Source organism: Engystomops pustulosus, chromosome 4 (genome assembly GCF_040894005.1).
Source record: "Engystomops pustulosus chromosome 4, aEngPut4.maternal, whole genome shotgun sequence".
Lineage (NCBI taxonomy): Eukaryota > Metazoa > Chordata > Amphibia > Anura > Leptodactylidae > Engystomops > Engystomops pustulosus.
This window is the reverse complement of record NC_092414.1, coordinates 208,609,664-208,630,715: the sequence shown is the minus strand read 5'-3', so window position 1 is coordinate 208,630,715 and position 21,052 is coordinate 208,609,664. Positions and strand designations below refer to the sequence as shown.

The 21,052-nt window shown below is 42.5% G+C and overlaps 1 pseudogene; it reads right to left on the bottom strand.

Annotated features, from left to right (window-relative positions):
• Positions 1–550: 550 nt before the first annotated feature.
• Positions 551–17,823, bottom strand: LOC140128562 (complement C3-like; annotated as a pseudogene).
• Positions 17,824–21,052: the final 3,229 nt, after the last annotated feature.

The window sequence follows — 21,052 nt, the reverse complement described above, 5'->3', positions numbered from 1 at the left end:
CATGAGTTACTACCCCTGATATCCCTGAATTTCATTTCTATCGACAATTTTAATGCAGCATGTGTATGAGGCCTTAGAGAACATGGCTGGATGCATGAAGAGGGGCACCATTTAACTTTTTTGCCACAAGCAGCAGAATGGCTTGATGCACCCCTGTGTCTATGAAGCTATGGATGAGGTTACAAGCATACACAGAGCTGCCTGAATCTTATGGACTACAACTACATACATTTCCAGGAAAAAAAATAAAAAGAGATGATATTTTATAACAGCCTAATTACTCATATATGGTCACTTTATAAAATTGTTGGTACTTCTAACAACTGTAAACTATATAGTGGTGGCAGCCACCTGACTTGGACCCACACTTATAGATTGGTATTGACTACAGTTACAGCCAATCATAACCTTTTCCATGGAGTTTTGTGTTGTTTATGTGTTATCACAGTGAGAAGTGATGAGATATAAGCTGACAATGCTGCATATGTTTGTGGCACCAATCGGTAGGTCACCAATCATAAATTTCCACAAGGAAATTTATTGGGGTATGTGGAAAAAAAAATCTGCAATAGGACACGAAGGCAGATACAAAGAGAAGTAAAAAAATAAGATGGGTAGATAGGTTCTACAATCTGACGCAGCCACGGAATGACAACTCTTCTGCAAAGTTGGCGAATTCCTCACAAAGTTCAGAATATTCATCATCCTGACATTTCCGTTCCTTCGGCCACATCTCAATCCAAGTGTCACCGGTGATGATGTAGGAATATCTGTAAGGGAATAAAACAAGTGAATTGTCAGAAGGACACCCATAATATCTCAGTGGTGGCATTAAAGTGTTTTTTAGGAGTTCTGGACAATCCAATGGGATGTAGACCAGTAGTGCCAAAGAAGAAAGTGTATTTACTGTATCCTGCTCTGACTCCATATCACAACATGGACGTATCTTTGTCATTTCCTCTTATGTACCGTGGTCACATAAGTGTTGGTGGCAAGAAGTGTTGAAGTCACGCATCAGCTTTAGCCAAAGAAATCTGTGCTGGAGACAAAGTCCCAACACAAAGCAGGAGACCAGGGCAGGGTAAATACACTGGGGTTCATTTACTAAGGGTCCTTATATTCTACTAAATATGTGATGTTTTAGTCCAATACAATGAGAAATAGAAAGTCACGAGTGACGATTGTGCTGGGAATTTCCATAAATTACCACTTGTAGACTTGAAAAATATAAGTTGTAGAAATAGAATGTTACATGACTATGAGACGTGACTACTTGAGATACTGATTCTGAGATTTTTCTCATGCGCCGTCATAATATTCTTATCTCTACAACCACTTACCCAGAGCCGGTGTTCCACACATCCTTGTACACTCCCCAGATCACAAAGTCTCGGCCGATCACCAGGTTTAAGGCATCTTTACATTTGATGTGAGCAATAAAATTACGTTCATCATTAATAGACACTACATCTGTACCTGAGAATAAAGGAGCATAGAATAATAATATACATATAACTAGAGGAATTTTTCAGTTTCTACAACAATCATATTTCTTATAGTTTCTTTATAATATATATATATATATATATATATATATATATATATATATACACACACACACACACATTCACCGGCCACTTTATTAGGTACACCATGCTCAGAGATTTTGGTCCATATTGACATGATGGCATCACACAGTTGCCGCAGATTTGTCGGCTGCACATCCATGATGCGAATCTCCCGTTCCACCACATCCCAAAGATGCTCTATTGGATTGAGATCTGGTGACTGTGGAGGCCATTTGTGTCCAGTGACCTCATTGTCATGTTCAAGAAACCAGTCTGAGATGATTCCAGCTTTATGACATGGCGCATTATCCTGCTGAAAGTAGCCATCAGATGTTACAGGGTACATTGTGCTCATAAAGGGATGGACATGGTCAGCAACAATACTCAGGTAGGCTGTGGCGTTGCAACGATGCTCAATTGGTACCAAGGGGCCCAAAGAGTGCCAAGAAAATATTCCCCACACCATGACACCACCACCACCAGCCTGAGCCGCTGATACAAGGCAGGATGGATCCATGCTTTCATGTTGTTGACGCCAAATTCTGACCCTACCATCCAAAATCGAGACTCATCAGACCAGGGAATGTTTTTCCAATCTTCTACTGTCCAATTTCGATGAGCTTGTGCAAATTGTAGCCTCAGTTTCCTGTTCTTAGCTGAAAGGAGTGGCACCCGGTGTGGTCTTCTGCTGCTGTAGCCCATCTGCCTCAAAGTCCGACGTACTGTGCGTTCAGAGATGCTCTTCTGCCTACCTTGGTTGTAACGGGTGGCGATTTGAGTCACTTTTGCCTTTCTATCAGCTCAAACCAGTCTGCCCATTCTCCTCTGACCTCAACAAGGTATTTCCGCCCACAGAACTGCCGCTCACTGGATGTTTTTTCTTTTTCGGACCATTCTCTGTAAACCCTAGAGATGGTTGTGCGTGAAAATCCCAGTAGATCAGCAGTTTCTTAAATACTCAGACCAGCCCTTCTGGCACCAACAACCATGCCACGTTCAAAGGCACTCAAATCACCTTTCTTCCCCATACTGATGCTCGGTTTGAACTGCAGGAGATTGTCTTGACCATGTCTACATGCCTAAATGCACTGAGTTGCCGCCATGTGATTGGCTGATTAGAAATTAAGTGTTAACGAGCAGTTGGACAGGTGTACCTAATAAAGTGGCCGGTGAGTGAGTGTATATATATATTTAGCTTTATTTATATAGAACCATCATATTCCATAGAGCTGTACAGATCATAGGGTATATATGCTAATAAAATAAAACATTATAGATAAATAACATAATAAACCAAGTGTTTCAGGAGTTTAGAGATGAAAGGGAGATTAGAGACGGATCAGAAGTTAACAACACTGGATTGGTCCAGGAAAGGTTTTTTTTTTAGCAATGGGAAGCTTAAAGGTGGAGGGAAGGAAGAGAGAGATCAAAAATTTTAGTGAGGTGAGAAGTGACTGTTGGGGAAAGAGACTGTACGAGGTCACTGATGCAGGTAGTCGGGCGAGCAGAGGAAAGGAGCCTGGACACTTCTGGTCTCAAAGGAAGAGACCAAACAATATTTAAATTTAAGATTTTAGATTTTTTATTATATTGTGTATTCTATTGCACATAGACATCTTCCACCATTGATGGCAGGAGCATGTTGGGTCTCCTGGCTTCCTTCGGTATAGAGAGAGTCTTGGTTGTATGAGCCCAGAGGGAACTGTGCTGTTACCTCCCCAGTAACCCCCCACTCATGTACTAACAAAAAGATTTCCACAGCCCTCAGGAGTAAACTTATTATATATCAAAGTATCCATTCCACTACACCGGGAACTATATTTAGTTTGATGCTGAATTTAAAATGTTTTTAATGTAGCTTTGTTTTCGGCATGTTCACTATAAAATGTGTTACTTACCGATTTTAATGATTTCGATAATTTCCATGACATAGTTGTTATAGTTATCGCCCTTCTGAATGTCCATCAGTGTAGTCTTAAAGACTAGAAATTAAATATATTAAACAAATAGTTGTACATTAGTTTTTACAAGCTTCATCTAAAATAAAAAAATAAAAAAATCTATAAAAGTTTTCAAAAAATTTTGGGTGAATAATCTTCTGCATTTTGAGGTTTACAGCTTTCCTGCAGACCGATGCGTTTCTGAGGTTTCACAGAACATACTATTTGTGTAGTCTAACTCTTTTCATCCATATTCCAATTGTAATTAGTAAAAAATAGTTGCTGAATGAAAGCGGTGGTGTCATTGTAGTGAGAAGAAGTTGTAGTTGTACCTGAGCTCCTGAGCCTGAGGGTAGAGATGGATGTAACATGTCTAGCCCCCCCCCCACACACACACACTTCATGAGTGGATGGGTGTTTCCTTGTTCTGCCATAGCTTTTATTGTGGCTTCCTGAGGTATCAGATTGGGGCTTCTCTGATTATTTTTCAGCACACCTGTTAAGGTTCCAGTTTGGTCTAGCTTGGCTGAAATAAGCATCATAAAAAATAACTTTTAATCGAAATATATTAAAAAAATGTTTATCCATAATGTAAATCTGGCCAAGAGGTAGACAATTTGAACTGCATGGCCATTTAACCCGCAGAAGTGAAATGCAAGTGTATGTGTTTAGCAAATACACCTAAAAACCACAGGTATATCTAGAATATAATGGTTCAGTCTTACCAGGATTCAGACGTATCAAGGCTTAATTCAGGTGGGTGTAAGGGGCACACGGAGCATTCTGTCCCTAGGTCCACCCCTTTTAACTCCCGCCCTTACAAGGGCAGTCCACAGCTGTCCTTGTCAGCAATCACGCATGCCCCCTGTTGGCGTCACCTTCCCTGACGCATTTCGTCTTGATACGTCTGAATCCTGGTAAGACTGAACCATTATATTCTAGATATACCTGTGGTTTTTAGGCGTATTTGCTAATGACATACACTTGCATTTCACTTCTGCGGGTTAAATGGCCATGCAGTTCAAATTGTCTACCTCTTGGCCAGATTTACATTATGGATAAACATTTTTTAATATATTTCGATTAAAAGTTATTTTTTATGCTTCTAATCCCTCCTTTGTATCCCCACATGCTTATTTCTGATGTAAAATTGGAGGTTACTAAGTTACAAATATTTTTTGCTATTGCTGTTATTCAGTATTGACTTGTGCACACCACGGTATGGCAGGATTTTTATCAGCCGGCATCGATAGGCAACAATGGCTCTCTGAAGTGAGGGATGTGTTTTCTGAGAAAGACCTTGTATAGAAGAAATACATACCCTCATTTCAAACCCTCATTTCATTTTGCATCCTGGTGGGAGGTCCAGAGTTTGGAAAATTACCTAAAAAATAATATAGTACCAAGGGGCCTTCGCATAACCTTAACCCCAGGTAACAGATTAAAAAATAGTACCCTGACTAAAAAATGGGAGAAAGAGGCACCGGCCAGCTCATTAAGGTTTATGAACATTCTTCTTGATGAAGAAAAGCTCAATTTGGATAAACTTGAAAAGAGGCTACAAGAACAAATGGAGGTAGTCAAAAAATTTGAGACGGAGACAGATTTTATTAGTAAAGAGACCACCCTGAAAAATACCATTGATAAATACCAATACTTTCTAAAAGAAAGGAAACACCGGCAATTCATAAGAGACCTTCAGGATTTTAAGGACAATAAGGTATACTGTGTTCTGAACCAACGTCCACACTCTCGCATTACTGATACAGAAGCCTCATCCACTGAGGCGGAGTTATCAGATAGTGAGGGACCCTATAAGGAGAGAAAGGGACGCAACACGAGAAGAGGGGGCCAAAGAGGTGGAAGGGGGGCAGGTAGAGGTTTAGGAACCCGTTTTTTAGAGAACCCCTATCCCCTAAGAAACCGGAACACGATACAAAATCCAACCGCTCCCCCCAAATAGTGAATCTGTCACAAAGAATATTGAGTCCAAGTGAGATGGCTGTTCTATCGAAGGGTCTCTCCTTTGTCCCAACCTCGGATTATGACACCTTTACGTGGACGAAGGATGTCAATCTCTTCGCCCGGAAACTGAACTGGCAAAAATTCTTTAAGAAACAGAAAGAAAAGTTAGGTAGGGAACTGGGTGTACCACCTGCTTTGGTGGATGATGTCACATTATTGGCGGGTCTAGAGGATTCTGACCCTAAACCAGCTGGACAGGGCCCCTTCACTACACTTAAAAATAAGAGTACAAAGATGCCCCCCCAAGGGGACATCTCATGTATTGACGTGTTCGTGGAACGGGTTTGTAATGAACTTAAACAACTCAGACCCACCAATACGTCACATAACTGTATGAGGGATGAGATAATGGCACTCCGGGATCTTGAGAGAGAGGGCGGGGTGACCATAAAACCCTCAGATAAGGGGGGTCACATCGTAGTAATGGACACATCCAAATATGCTCAGATGTGTAAAGAGTTACTAAGTGACAGAACTGCTTATGAGATCCTAGGATCTAATCCCACTGGGGAATTTTTGGCTGAATTAAGAGCAATATTAACAGAAGCCAAAACTCAAAGACTGCTCAGTGATGATGAGTTTGCCTTCCTGACCCCTGCCGCTCCGGTTATGGCAACTTTCTGCCTGCCCAAACTACATAAAGGTACGTCACCTCTGAAGGTAAGACCGATCGTGTCAAGTGTAAACTCTTTATGTCAAAACATTGGTATTTACATTGATCGGGTGTTACGCTCGTTTGTCCTCTCATTACCTTCCTATCTAAGGGATACTGCTGATCTCTTGAGTCACCTAGAGGGGGTGACAGTGGACCAGGACACACTGTTAGGGAGTATAGACGTGGAGGCGCTCTACTCCTACATTCCCCATGACAAGGGGTTGGAGGCAGTGGAGTTCTTCCTTTCCACTGGAGGCCTACAATATCGGGCACACAACAAATTTGTGCAGGACCTTCTACGTTTCACTCTGACCAGGAACATATTTTTGTTTGATGGCCGTATCTACCACCAGCTCAGGGGCACAGAAATGGGGAGCCCGTGTGCTCCCTCCTATGCTAATTTGCTCCTGGGCTGGTGGGAGGCCACCCTTGTATTTGGTGATAACCCCCCAGTAGGCATCGAACAGGTTGAGATGTTTTATCGATATATCGATGATATATTTGTACTATGGAGGGGGGGACCAGAAGACTTTAAAAAGTTTGTGCAATCCCTTAACCATAACCATCTGGGATTAAGATTTACGTCAGAAATCCACAATGACAATCTTCCGTTCCTTGATGTATTAATTCAAAAATCCGAGAATGGCTCCTTACAATCTTCGGTTTATCGCAAACCTACAGCAACAAATTCTCTACTCCTGTGGGATAGCCACCACCCACTCCCCCTGCGTAGAGGTATTCCAAAGGGTCAATACCTGCGCATATGTCGGAATTGCAGCTCAGAGAGTGCATTTCGCCTGCAGGCTAAGGACTTGAGACACAGGTTTCAAGAACGTGGGTACCCTGATAGAGTACTGAGAGAAGCATACCAGGAGAGCCGGAAAAGAAACCGATTGGATCTATTACGTAACTCGCCCAAAGAGAAATTAACAGATAATAAACTGAGGGTCATAGCTACCTTTGACAATGGGACTGATGAAGCTCGTAAAGTCCTAGAGAAATACTGGCATATTCTACTGATGGACTCTGATGTGAAAGACTTGGTACATCAAACCCCCTTAATCACCTTCTGTACTTATGTACTGTATGCAATTTGTTAGGACGGATCAAGTCCTTGCTAACAGTAGCGATGTATCTTGAGTGATAATACCACTTCTTAACATACCATTATCCGGGTTTTGTGCATTGTATATTAGTCTGTTTGTTGTCTTTGTGTTCCCATATTTTATCCCTACGGGAAGCTTTTTTGACTATCTAATAAAGTTTATTGAAATTTGATAACCATCTATTGGTATTTGATTATTTACTCACATTTGATAGGGGTGTATATCTTAAGGAAGGGAGGTGGTGTGTTTTGCCCTACGGCCACCCCCACATACTGTTTGGTGTATCACCCCTTAATCACCTTCTGCAAAATCCAGTCTATACGGGACCGTATTGTGAAAAGCCATTTTACAACTCCTAAACCGAAAGGCACATGGCTGGACAGATGGGTTGTGGGATGTTTTAAATGGGGGGATGTATAGCATGCCCGTACATACAGACAGGAAAAAGCTTTACAAGTAACATTACGGGCAAACAATTCACTATCAGGGACTACATAAACTGTAAGAGCACTGGTGTTATCTATAAAATCACATGTAGGTGTGGACTGGAGTATGTAGGGAAAACATTCAGGGAGTTATGTAGAAGGGTAGGGGAACATCTTGGGGACATCACCCACAGAAGAGATAAACCTATCCCCAATCATGTATGGATGCAAAACCAAGGTGATGCAACAGCGTTACGTTTCATGGGGATTGACAGGGTCCCCTATCCCGAACATGGAGGTAACTGGGATAGGCTGATACTCCAAAGAGAGGCTCGGTGGATATTTAAACTAGACACCACTCTACCAAAGGGCCTCAATGACCAGTTAATTTTTACATCCTTTTTGTAACTCAGTATAGTGGAAGTTATTCCTGCACGGGTTTAGCCCATACATCGGTTCGGCCTTGATGATAGTCGGGATTGCGGCTTGCTAATACTGCCTACCTCCCCTACATCGTTCTAAAATCATTTATTCTTTACCCCCTCCACCGTTATGCTGGCTAGTGTGCCCAAAATAACCTTGAGCCAGTTGTCTACCGTGTGTCGGCAGGTTTACCCTGCAATACCGGCTATTGGTGTATTTGCCCATAAGGGGATGGGCTTGATGCAGCGTCTCTATAGCGACGCGTCTACATGATCCTCTCCATGTCACTCACGCATGCGCACCTCCGCTATGCCGTGCGCCAGCCTGTTTACATTGCAGTCCGCTATAACAGGTGTTTTCATTACGGCCAGCCGCGTTATCTTGAGGAGGGCTGTGATTGGCTCACAGATATGACAGGCTAAGGAGGTGCGCCCAATCATGGACTAGCGGAGGCGGAGTCTAGGATTTATATTGGCGGAAGTGTCTGCAGTCTGGCGTGACACATACGGCCAGCCCGCACACGAGATCCCCGGGTCCATCACTAGGACAGGAGATATGCGGTTTCTTTATATATACTTGTGAAGTTTGACGCACAGGGTACTTCACTCTTTTTGCATGCCACTTAATGCTTTTTCACCAACCATCCCTCTGAAGAGTCGGGAGACGAAACGCGTCAGGGAAGGTGACGCCAACAGGGGGCATGCGTGATTGCTGACAAGGACAGCTGTGGACTGCCCTTGTAAGGGCGGGAGTTAAAAGGGGTGGACCTAGGGACAGAATGCTCCGTGTGCCCCTTACACCCACCTGAATTAAGCCTTGATACGTCTGAATCCTGGTAAGACTGAACCATTATATTCTAGATATACCTGTGGTTTTTAGGCGTATTTGCTAAGTACATACACTTGCATTTCACTTCTGCGGGTTAAATGGCCATGCAGTTCAAATTGTCTACCTCTTGGCCAGATTTACATTATGGATAAACATTTTTTTAATATATTTCGATTAAAAGTTATTTTTTATTATTCTAATCCCTCCTGTGTATCCCCACATGTTTATTTCTGATGTAAAATTGGAGGTTACTAAGTTACAAATATTTTTTGCTATTGCTGTTATCTAGCTTGGCTGAACCCAAACCTTAAGGTTCTATACCCAAACTGTAATGGCCAATCCTGGCAAAGACAATGCCACCACAAAAAGCGTTGATCCTCGTGAAAATGGTGACATGCTGGCATCGCGGGTGTTAACCATTTAAAAGTCTATTGCACCATTTTCCCTAGAGGGTTGTTACTCCTTCATGATGTCCTGGGTATCAATGTTCTTCAGGAAAATGACAACGCTGACGGCATTTAACTGACACCGACAGCATTGCTGATGGTATTTAAAGAGTTAAAAAATACAATTCTGCCAGCACTGATCACAGTTGTTAACATTGGCGGGTGAGCCTGAACTCACAACTCAAACTTTTGCCTTGTTAGCCACAGACTCTAACATGGAGGGTTTGGGTCTGCTCATCGCTAACTCTGATCTGTGGGGCCCTAAGCAAGGGATGGAAGGGTTGTTTTATGTTTTTAAATAAGCCCCTGTCTGAGGGGTATTATTGTCTTTTATTTTGCAGTAGCTGTAGCTCTCGGCGTTGCCTGGGATAGTAAAGAACTTCTCTTAGCCATTACAAAATAGAATGGGTTAAGAAAAAATATTTTATATTTATCTCTCTCTCTCTCTGACTGTCTCTTACTGTCTCTGACTATTAGTAAGGATTTTTTGCTGCACACTGGAAAAGGGAGGTCACAGGTGCTCTGGAGAGAGACCAAATTCCTTGTAATGTAGGTAAATTGTAACTCAAGTCACACTGTTATTATGTAACAAATTGAAATATTATTGAGAATTATTAGCAATCATCCAACATGTGATGTTTTGTTTGTAAAATCGACCTTCATCAGACAAAACAAAAACCAATTTACCATATGTCATATGTGTATAGACAGGAAGAGAAAAGCTAATATTCTCTGTCTGAATGGAGATCAATCAGAACCAAGTAAGTGTGGTGATATTATGATGTGTACAGGATGAAAAGAGTAATAGCAATATCAGATGTAAAGAACATGATGCAGGGGAGAAGCAATAAATGCTATCTGTAGCAACCAGGCCTGCCTACGCACCTCCTCTATACCCTGCTTGCATGCCCACCCTTTTCCCGCATCTAGCTGGACGCTGCCAACCCAACAAAGCAGCCACCTCTCCGCCCACCCACGGCCACATCAACCAGTCCCCACAGGCACCCGCCCGCAGCCACAGTCACCCGCGGCCACAGCCACCTACTCGACCCAGTCACCTGCATGCCAAAAGTGCAAATAAGGCCATATATATGTGTTTTTAGTTACATGTATATATGCTATATCTGTGTATTTGCTGTATGTATGTTTGTATATGCTGAAAGCTCAGAGCTCATATAAATGACCTGTGGCAGAACAGCAACCAATCACGGCTCAGCTTCCAGCTGCCACAGCAGCAGCAGACAATGGCTTCTGTATATGGTGGTTTCTAAGTGTAATTGGAAAGTACGGGGTGAAAATTTTGACTCATAACTAAGTCTATGACGTTCCCTGAGTCACGGAGAATGGCTATAAAAAAATTTGGTGATTGTAATTGTGACGGTGCAGATTCCTTTAGCCAACATACATACATACACACATATACACGCACACACATACATATATATATATACGCTGTAGGGATTCACTCAAATGGTAGCCTTTAGAGAAGCGCCAGGCAGCAGTCTTTCAGGTGAACACAACAGGTGTCTTTATTTAAAAATAACAGGGAAAAGGGCTTGCTGCAGCCGGCAAAACAAAATGCATAGTCCATATGATAAATCTCAGTCCGTGTTATCAAGCACAGTTCACATTCACAGACACAGGACTGTACTTCACCCTCCTGGGTTAGGAGCACCTTTTCAGTCCTCAGACTTCCCCACACAGCAAGGCTCAGCTCTGGCTCTGCTATTCCCTGTGTTCCACTCAGCTACACACAGGTAGGTACCACCCACCCTTCTCCTGACACAGGTGGCTTTACATAGGGCTGCAAGCCCTGGCCTGGAACGTGGGAGCAGCCATCCCACCCAGCACTGTGACTGCTCCAGAAAAAACCCGTCCCGGATCAGCTGCATTGCAGCTATGCTAAAATAACCAAAGTGTGTCAGTGGCCGAACGCCCCCGACACCAGCAATACTGGTTTTTACTTCACCGAGGCCAGGCACCACGGTGACACGTATCTACCATCCACCACAACACCTTGTGCCTTTCTACAACGCATACACATATACACTCAGCTTTATATATTAGATTGTGACCTGTAATTAGAAATACAGAAATTAATATCAAATCATACATAAAATGGTGAAAAAATACAAAAACCTGGAACATGGCTTACATCAGACTCTCGTGGCCTTTGTAAGTCGAACTATTTGATAATAAAGTTATGAGGGTCTCACCATAATCCACACCGACTTCACAAGCTTTTTCTAACCGGACAACAGCATCCAGTTTTTCCAGTTTTTGCTGTAGATAGCAATTTGCTGAAAACATAGGGAGAAAAGGGACAATAAATAAATGTTAAAAGATGAAAAACGTAAAAATAATTTGGAATGTATTACTTGTAGCGAAACAAAAACATTTATGGCTCCTCCGAAATTCCCCTAAATGTTTGTGTCCCTTCACCTTCAGCACAGCGACAGACTTCTCCGGTGCAGATCTTCCCCAGGAGTTTGCTGTCTTCTGACACGTGGTAGAATTTAGTACAACGGTTTTCTGTTGGGTAAATAAAATGAAATTTGAAAAGGCGTTAAAATTCTATTTCCAGAAATCATTGTAGAGGGCGACTGATATTCCTATGCCGTCACAAAAACCTCTGTTCTAAAACAAAGCCAAACCCCCCCATTCATAACATCATCTCTGAGCCAGGAAAGTGAGACCGGCCACATATGTAACATTACACAATGACCTATCACATGAATGGTCCACCATATCAAATCATCAGTCCTGCAGATTTTAGTTTCGATCTTCTCTTGCCTTTTGGAGAGACCGGCAATATCTACATACACTGATCACTACATGGACCCTAAGAATGACATCTCAGCATGGAAAAACCAAAGATTTACACCTATGAAATACAAGTCCTACCTAAAAAATAATCATATACTCATCTTCTCAACTCCCCCTTCTCTATAGCATGCTGCCTGCAGATGGGACACTATGCACAATCTGCTCAGCTCCTCCTATTCTATAGCATGCTGCCTGCAGATAGGACACTATGTACAATCTGCTCAGCTCCTCCTGCTCTATAACATGCTGCCTGCAGATAGGACACTATGCACAATCTGCTCAGCTCTTCCTGCTCTATAACATGCTGCCTGCAGATAGGACACTATGCACAATCTGCTCAGCTCTTCCTGCTCTATAACATGCTGCCTGCAGATAGGACACTATGTACAATCTGCTCAGCTCCTCCTGCTCTATAACATGCTGCCTGCAGATAGGACACGATGTACAATCTGCTCAGCTCTTCCAGCTTTATAACATGCTGCCTGCAGATAGGACACTATGTACAATCTGCTCAGCTCCTCCTGCTCTATAACATGCTGCCTGCAGATAGGACACTATGTACAATCTGCTCAGTTCATCCTGCTATATAACATGCTAGCTGCAGATAGGACACTATGTACAATCTGCTCAGTTCATCCTGCTCTATAACATGCTGCCTGCAGATAGGACACTATGTACAATCTGCTCAGTTCATCCTGTTCTATAACATGCTGCCTGCAGATAGGACACTATGTATAATCTGCTCAGCTCCTCCTGCTCTATAACACGCTGCCTGCAGATAGCATACTGTGTACAATCTGCTCCTCCTGCTCTATAACACGCTGCCTGCAGATAGGACACTATGTACAATCTGCTCAGCTCCGCCTGCTCTATAACATGCTTCCTGAAGAAAGGAGACTATGTACAATCCGCTTAGCTCCGCCTGTTCTATAAAATGCTGTCTGCAGATAGGATGCTATGTACAATCTGCTCAGCTCCTCCTGCTCTTAAGGGAAAGAAAATTCTCACATCTCCTGAACCCACAGTTATCACTAGTTATAAGTATTTAAAGTAAATCTACCATGAAAATCCATCCTGATAAACCAGGGACATTACTCATAGATCCAGGCCCCGGGACTGTGGTCTCTTCTTATATTTGCTATCCATGGCCTCCTTCCTTCTAAAATCAACTTTTATAATTATGCTTATGAGTCTCAAGGCTACTTTTGCCCTCCCTCTGCTGGATGTAATCTCCCTGCAGCACAGGTAGTCCATCACACATTGGGAGGGGGAGGTGCTGGAACCACCCCAGTAGCCTTTCAGACTCATTAACATAACCATAGCAAATGATTTTAGAAGGATGGAGGCCATGGATAATAAATATAAGAATATACCACAGTCCTGGTACCTGGATCTATGAGCAATGTCCCTGGTTTATCATGATGGATTTTCATGGTAGATTTCCTTTAAAGAAGATATTGTGAGTCGGATCTTACCGGGAGACTAGTAGTCATACACTGTGACCGATCCAGGCTGGATAAGTCCTACTTCAAAGAACTGGTGAAGGTAGAATTTCAGGCAGTCCTCCTCCTTATGGGAAATCTAAATGCAGAGAAGAGAACACAACCCAAAACATGTTTACGTAGCGGCTGATGAGGATTGGCCACAAAAAGAATGAGGAAACCATCAATTCATTATTCAAAATGAATCATCTCTTTCCTTAAAATGCTGCTAAATCAATGGGGCAGATTTACTTACCTGGTCCATTCGCTATCCAGTGGCGTGTTCTCTGCGGTGGATTCGGGTCCGGCCGAGATTCACTAAGGTAGTTCCTCCGATGTCCACCAGGTGGCGCTGCTGCGCTGAAGTTCCCCGAGGCATGCCGGAATGCACTGAAGTACACCGGCCTATTCCTGGTGAAGGTAAGCGAGAGTCCCGCGACACTGGTTTTTTTAAATACAGTGGTTTTTCTGAATCCATCGGGTTTTCGTTCGGCCACGCCCCCCGATTTCCATTGCGTGCATGCCAGTGCAATGCGCCACAATCCGATCCCGTGCGCCAAAATCCCGGGGCAAATCAGGGAAAATCGGCGCAAATCGGAAATATTCGGGTAACACGTCAGGAAAACGCGAATCGGGCCCTTAGTATATGACCCCGAATGTCTTTTCTTTTCTGTGAGATGGATTAGGAGACCCCTGGCCCAAGAGGTGGAGCTCAAATCTATCAAATCGGTACCTTCCAACTCTTCCACACATACACACTGTAGAGTAAACAGATGGGCAACAAGAGGTTGTCATAGACAAGACTCCCCCAACCCCCCACCACACGGAAATATTCTTACCCGGTCCAAGTACAGAATCAATGTCCCCTTATCAAATGCTTCTTTGTTGATCTCATAGTTGGAGATGTATCGGTCCACTCCTTTCTTAAGCTGTAAAGAAGATGTTCACTTTTTAAATATTTTGGGATCCCATCAGTTAATATTAATTTAAAGGTCGATGTCGTCTGTGTGCACTAGGATCGTTTTAGAGCTTTTTACTCCTTTCATGAAGGTCTGACTCCATTAGATTTGCCATCTGATTTGATCAAATTTTAACGAAAATTTATCATTAAATGTCTTGTATGATACTCCGAGGCATGGAACATACCCAAGCTCTTAGAAACGAAAACATCATCACTATTGTCATAAAGACAGGATCATAGTTTCCCCATGACTATGGGGAAATGGACCGTGGCCTCGGGTCAGAAAAAGCCTATTAAAGCTTTTCATGCCAGTTAAAATGTAATAATAACCCAGAAGTTACCCTGCCTTCTGCAGATACCTAAACTGCTGATATAGAACGTGGGCAATTTTGAAGTCATGTGAGTCTTCTCAGTCTTTCTCATTAGTCTGATCTCTGCGATCAAATTACTGAAAATAATTTGTTAAAATACAAACTCTTTGAAAAATCTGTGCCCGTTTGAGCTTCAGCACCACCCTCTGTCCTTGTAGTTTGGCAGAGGACTTGCTGTCCACTCTGCTACTTATTTTTATTGATGAGTGGCCCCAGAGTCCAGTCAGTAGTCACCTAATGACTTTAAAGGAAATCAACCAGTTAGAAACATTAAAAAACCTACAAATACTCATCCCCGCTCCTATTAATGTTGATCCCGGTGCTATCCAGTGCTAGTCTTTGAATGCTGGGATCACCTAGAAAAAAATCACCTATAATTTCCAGCACGGAACGCAGAGACAATCATGCACGTCCCCGCACCTCCTACTCTCATGCTGGCGAGAGACGAGAGGCACGGGAGGTGTGTGCATTATTAGTAACCCAGAGCGCCAGACATATTGGGGCAGATTTACTTACCCGATCCAGCGTCGCGTTCCCTGTCGAGAATTTGGGTCTTCCGGTTCACTAAGGTAGTGCGTCCGATGTCCACCAGGTGTTGCTGCTGCGCTGAAGTCCGTCGGAGTTCACTGGAGTTCACAATCTGTTGCTGGGTGCAGGTAAGTGCATGTCAAGCCACACTTTTTTTTTTTTTTAATTCCATGTTTTTTCTGAATCCATCGGGTTTTCCGACGGCCACGTCCCTCCGATTTCTGTCGCATGCATGCTGGCGCCGATGCGCCACAATCCGATCGCTTGCGCCAAAAACCTAGGGCAATTCAGGGAAAAATGGCGCAAATCGGTAATATTCGGATAACCCGACGGAAAACTGCGATTCAGGCTCTTAGTAAATGACCCCCATTGTCCCCGTACACCATGCTGCTAATTAGAACTTTCTTTTCTAGGTGACCCCGCCGTGTCAAGACTAGCAACGAATAGCGCCGGGATCAACAAAAAGATGAGCGGGGGGGGAGAATTTGTAGGTTTTTTTGTTTTCTAACTAGTTGATTTCCTTTAATCTCCCTGGGACCAATCGCGGATGTTAACTGTTTGATTGCTGGCAGCATTTTAATGCCGGCATCATGTGCACTTTGCCATTTTTATGGGGATCAGCCAACCCAAACAGAACCTTGCATTCTGTCTTGCAGTAGTCTGAATGCTTCCCTATTTCACTACTGGCTGGCCTAGATTTACTAGAGCCTGTGCACCAGTTTTCTGTCAGACTTTGCACGTTCTTTTATGTACAAACTACTTGCACATGTATTTAAGAAGTGTCTGAGCCACATACAGTATGTGTCACACCTGACCCTTTTGTGTCACGGTTGCACTAAAGTCCTAGCCCCCCAAAGTCTTAGTGCAAATGTATGCACTTATAGGGGTGTTCCAGTGCACAGTTGGACCAGGCCCCAAATTTATCATCAAAAGTCCCACAGTATTGTGTCACGTGCCCTATGTTAATGGTGCACCGAAAAAAAAGTTAGTGCACTCTGTCGTAGCAGTGCAGGGAGCGCCAGATTCATGAAGAACGTGCATCAGAAATCCTACATCTAGTGTCCTCTACACACTACACTGATTTTGATAAATCACAGATATGCACAGATACTTTCTCCATTCACATTCCTCCATTGCTGGTCTGTTTTCTGTTTGGGTTAGATGTCAGCGGACCATACAATGACATGTGGACCAGGACCTTGATAGTCCATGAGCAGTTAATTTAATCTTTCCTAGTGCTTGTTCTAAGTCTTCTCTGCAGCTGTCTAGCATATGCTGTATTGCTTCACTTTCTTTAGCTTCCATTTGACTGTTGTGTTGTTCTGAATAGTCCGTAGTTTCACCCATATTTTTCCTGTCTTATGCTTAGTCCTGCTGTTGAATTTGTGTTTCACTTTGGCACAGCAAGGGAACTTCGCCCAGTTGTCAACAATTACCTAGTGTAGGTTTGGCAAGTAGCTGGGTAGGTTTACTGTTCTGGCTTACCCTCTGTGTCTTTCCTTACTTCTTCCCTTGGTTGTACGCGTCCTATCCGCAACATTGAACTTGACATTTTAACAAATTTCGATTTGTGCCATTTTAATTTGTTAATCTCCATTTTGATTGGAACTTACCTTGTCAAGGCAACTTATATCTGGAGAAAAACCGGTCATCATAGAAATGTCTAGGATGGACATGGTGGAATCATAGGTCTTAAGAAATCTGCAAGACATAAACAGATTTTATTCTTAGGTCATTATATGAGAATTAATGTCTACATCAGATCATTCTATTCTCTTGATGATGAATAAATGATTATAATGTTATCTTTTCTTTTTAAATATATTTTTATTGTGTTTTTATATAATTATATAACAAGTAAATAGACAATTGCTCATATAAGTACAACAATAGCGCTGAGAAATACCTGAAAATAAGACATGGAAGTAAAATATATATTGGCGAACATGTTAACAGGTCAATACTTAGACACAAAAAATGTAGCTGTGGACCATGGCTGCAGAGTGTGATTGTGGATGAGGAAATCGGGTGTATAAGGGGGCATTGGGAAAGGAGGGGTGGAGGGCATGAGGGAAGGGAAAGATAAGATCTTTGATCTTAAACTTTGATCTTTTCAAGTAAATAAGTTTATTAGGGGCCTTACAGTAAGAAATCACTTTTTTTCGGACACACCCCACACCAGATGGCCTGGAAACTGGAACCCAGACCAATAGGGACGAATTTTCATCATATGGCAACATCTTCAATGACATGAACTTTGCAGATCAACTCACAATGATCACATTGTCGGACATTAATGACCATACAGAGGATAGATTAAATATTACTGCTGATTCATGTACTTTTAATGTCCCTAACCCTGATTTCTATCCTATACAGGCGAGGGTGGATGTTATGGATAGGTTCCAGGAGGTCCTGGAACGTGACCTAAAGGAACTCCATGCCAATAATTCACGTGCCCCATCCAATCTTAGCTTTAAACAACGCATGGCACTAAAGTCTTTGAAGGAGGATGACAGTAAAGTCATAAAAATGGCAGATAAGGGGGGCACGGTCGTTGTGATGGAGCGTGACCTCTATAAAACTCAGGTAGAAAATCTACTGAAGGATAGGCAAGCCTATCGCATCTTACCGGCAGACCCCACTAAAAAATTCTCGCAAGAGATGTTTAACATCATTGACGATGGTGTGGCCTTAAGGGTGCTGACTGACAAACAAGCTGAATTTTTAAAAAATAAAAGCCACATCACACCGATCATGCACGCATTGCCAAAAATACACAAAGGGATTAATCCCCCTCCCATGAGACCCATAATCTCGGGGATAGGTTCCCTTAACGAACGTTTATGCCAATGGCTAGATACATTCCTACAGCCCCTGGTCAAAAGAACACCTGGTTACCTGCAGGATACAGGGGATGTGTTAAGGGGCCTTCAGGGGATCACGTGGCAGCCAGACTTCTCGTGGGTCGGGTGCGACGTGTTCTCCCTGTACACCTCCATACCCCACCATGTGGCCATGCAGGCCTTGGATTTTCATATTACTAAATATAGTGGGTATGGAGATAATCTACAGCTGCTTCTTAAGGAGATGACTTGGTACTTGATGACACATAACTTTTTCATGTTTAACGATATCCACTATTTACAAATACAGGGGGTATCGATGGGGGCAAAGTTCTCCCCCTCTTTGGCGAATTTAGTGATGGCGATGTGGGAGGAGGAATTTATCTTCTCAACCAATAACCTCTTTTGTGATGCTGTGCACTGGTACGGCAGATACATCGACGATCTACTACTTCTGTGGGTCGGAGATGTGTCTGCCGTACCAGTGTTCATGGATTTCATTAATGACAACCAATACAATTTAAGATTCACCTTTTCCACAAATAAGGTTTACATGGAATTTCTTGATTTAAAGTTAAAGGTAGATGAATCAGGAACCATATCCACATGCACCTATCGCAAAAAAAACGCAGGAAACACCATTCTACATGCGCATAGTGCACATCCCACACATGTCATTAAGGCGATTCCTATAGGAGAAATGAACAGAGCACGCAGGAACTGTAGCCATACTGCGGATTACACACGAGAGGTCTCTGAAATTAAAAGTAGGCTCAGGGACAGAAAATATCCCAACTGGATGCTAAGTAGGGCAGAAACTGCCATTTCCGATAGAAGCCGAAAAGACATGCTTAAACGCAAGAGAAATCGAAGTCCACCAACAAACAATACAAACAAGACATCCCATGTCTGACTTTACAATATTCCAATCAATTCTCAGACATTAAAAATATTTTTTAAAAATATTTACCTATTTTGCAGAGTGATGAAAAACTATCACGACTATTAAGTAATGGCGTCAAAGTCATAGCTAAAAAATCATCTACAATTGGTAATAAAATATCTCCAAGTTACTTTGGTACAAGAAACAGACATAAACGCATGTGGTTACACCACAAAGGTTTCTTTAGATGTGGCTCGCACCCATGCAAGACCTGTTCCTTTGTTGCGCCCACCAAAATTTTCTCCAACTCTGAAAACACACAATCACATGATATACAAGATTTTTTAAATTTCAACTCTGATCATGTGGTATATATAATCAAATGTACCCTTTGCACCCAGTTCTATGTTGGGTGCACCACCAGAAAATTCAAACAAAGATTCCTGGAACATCTTAGAGATATACGTAATTGGAACAAGCTTAATGCTTTTCAACAAATGGATAGGAAGAGATCCCTCTCTGGAGCGGCACGACACTTTATTGAGCGTCACCAGGGAGGAGTCGCTTCGTTGGAAACATTCGCTATAGAACAGGTGCATCTTCCCCAACGAGGAGGGGACAGACACAAAATGCTACTAGATCGGGAGGCATACTGGATCTTTGCCCTCAATACCAGATTCCCGGTAGGCATGAATTTTAGAAGGGAACTAATGTTTCATTATTGATCCCTTTTTTCCCTTCAGGATACATAAGGGTATAGGATCGCTATTAGATCATATCTCCAATACACGTGTCTTTTACATACGGAATACCACATTTAAGTCGTTACTCAAATTCCCTGTAACCCTCTGTAGTTATTTCTTTTCCTTTTTCTGTGCTCTGATTATCATCTCTTGTCAAAGCATATACCATTTACTGATTAATATTTTGCCCTTCTTATCCCCTTATTCTAAATAATAACCTTAATGAATTTGTATCACTAGAAGGTCCTCATCAATATTTTTTTACCTGTAAAGATCTGTGTTTCCTCGTTCTGCCCTGATTCTCACGGATCTCGCAGAACGAAGCCAGATCCCTTACAATCTTGGCATCATGTTACCATGGAGACATTGGAGTCATACTTCCTGTTACGCCTCCGGGATACACTTCCGGATTAGTCTCGGGTCAATGTTTCATCCAAGTGAGTGACCACTTTCTTTGGTAACGAGAATATATAGTTATGTGATATATGTGATATAGGAACGAATAACATATTTGTCGGTAACTTTCTGTAATCTTGTGTAAAGGTTTTATATCATGTTTGTAAGGTTGTATTTCACCTTCTCCACCATGTGCATATCATCAGCACGATGAGGCGACAGGTGAATGAGACTATATATACCCATGCTTCATTTGCTTAGAAACCAGCCATGAGTAAGGGCGACGTGTACGCCCGAAACGCGTAGGCCACTTGTCAGCATATGCACTCTCTGTCATTCAGGATGCTCCGTCTTTTTTCATTCACACCTTCCTTGTCATTTTAAAGAAGTCTTTGGAATAAAATTTTTTTCATGGTTTTATCCATACCTGGTGCGGCATGCAATTTTTTCCTGCTGGAACTCCAATCACATGCATTTCACTGAAAATGCCAACTCAAACCTGCAGGATGAAAGCTCCAGCCAGTCTCAGTAAGGTGTGAAGGGTTTCCTTACTATTGTAGATGTGGGATGCTGCTCTTTTAGGCAATGTTCAAATCAGCCC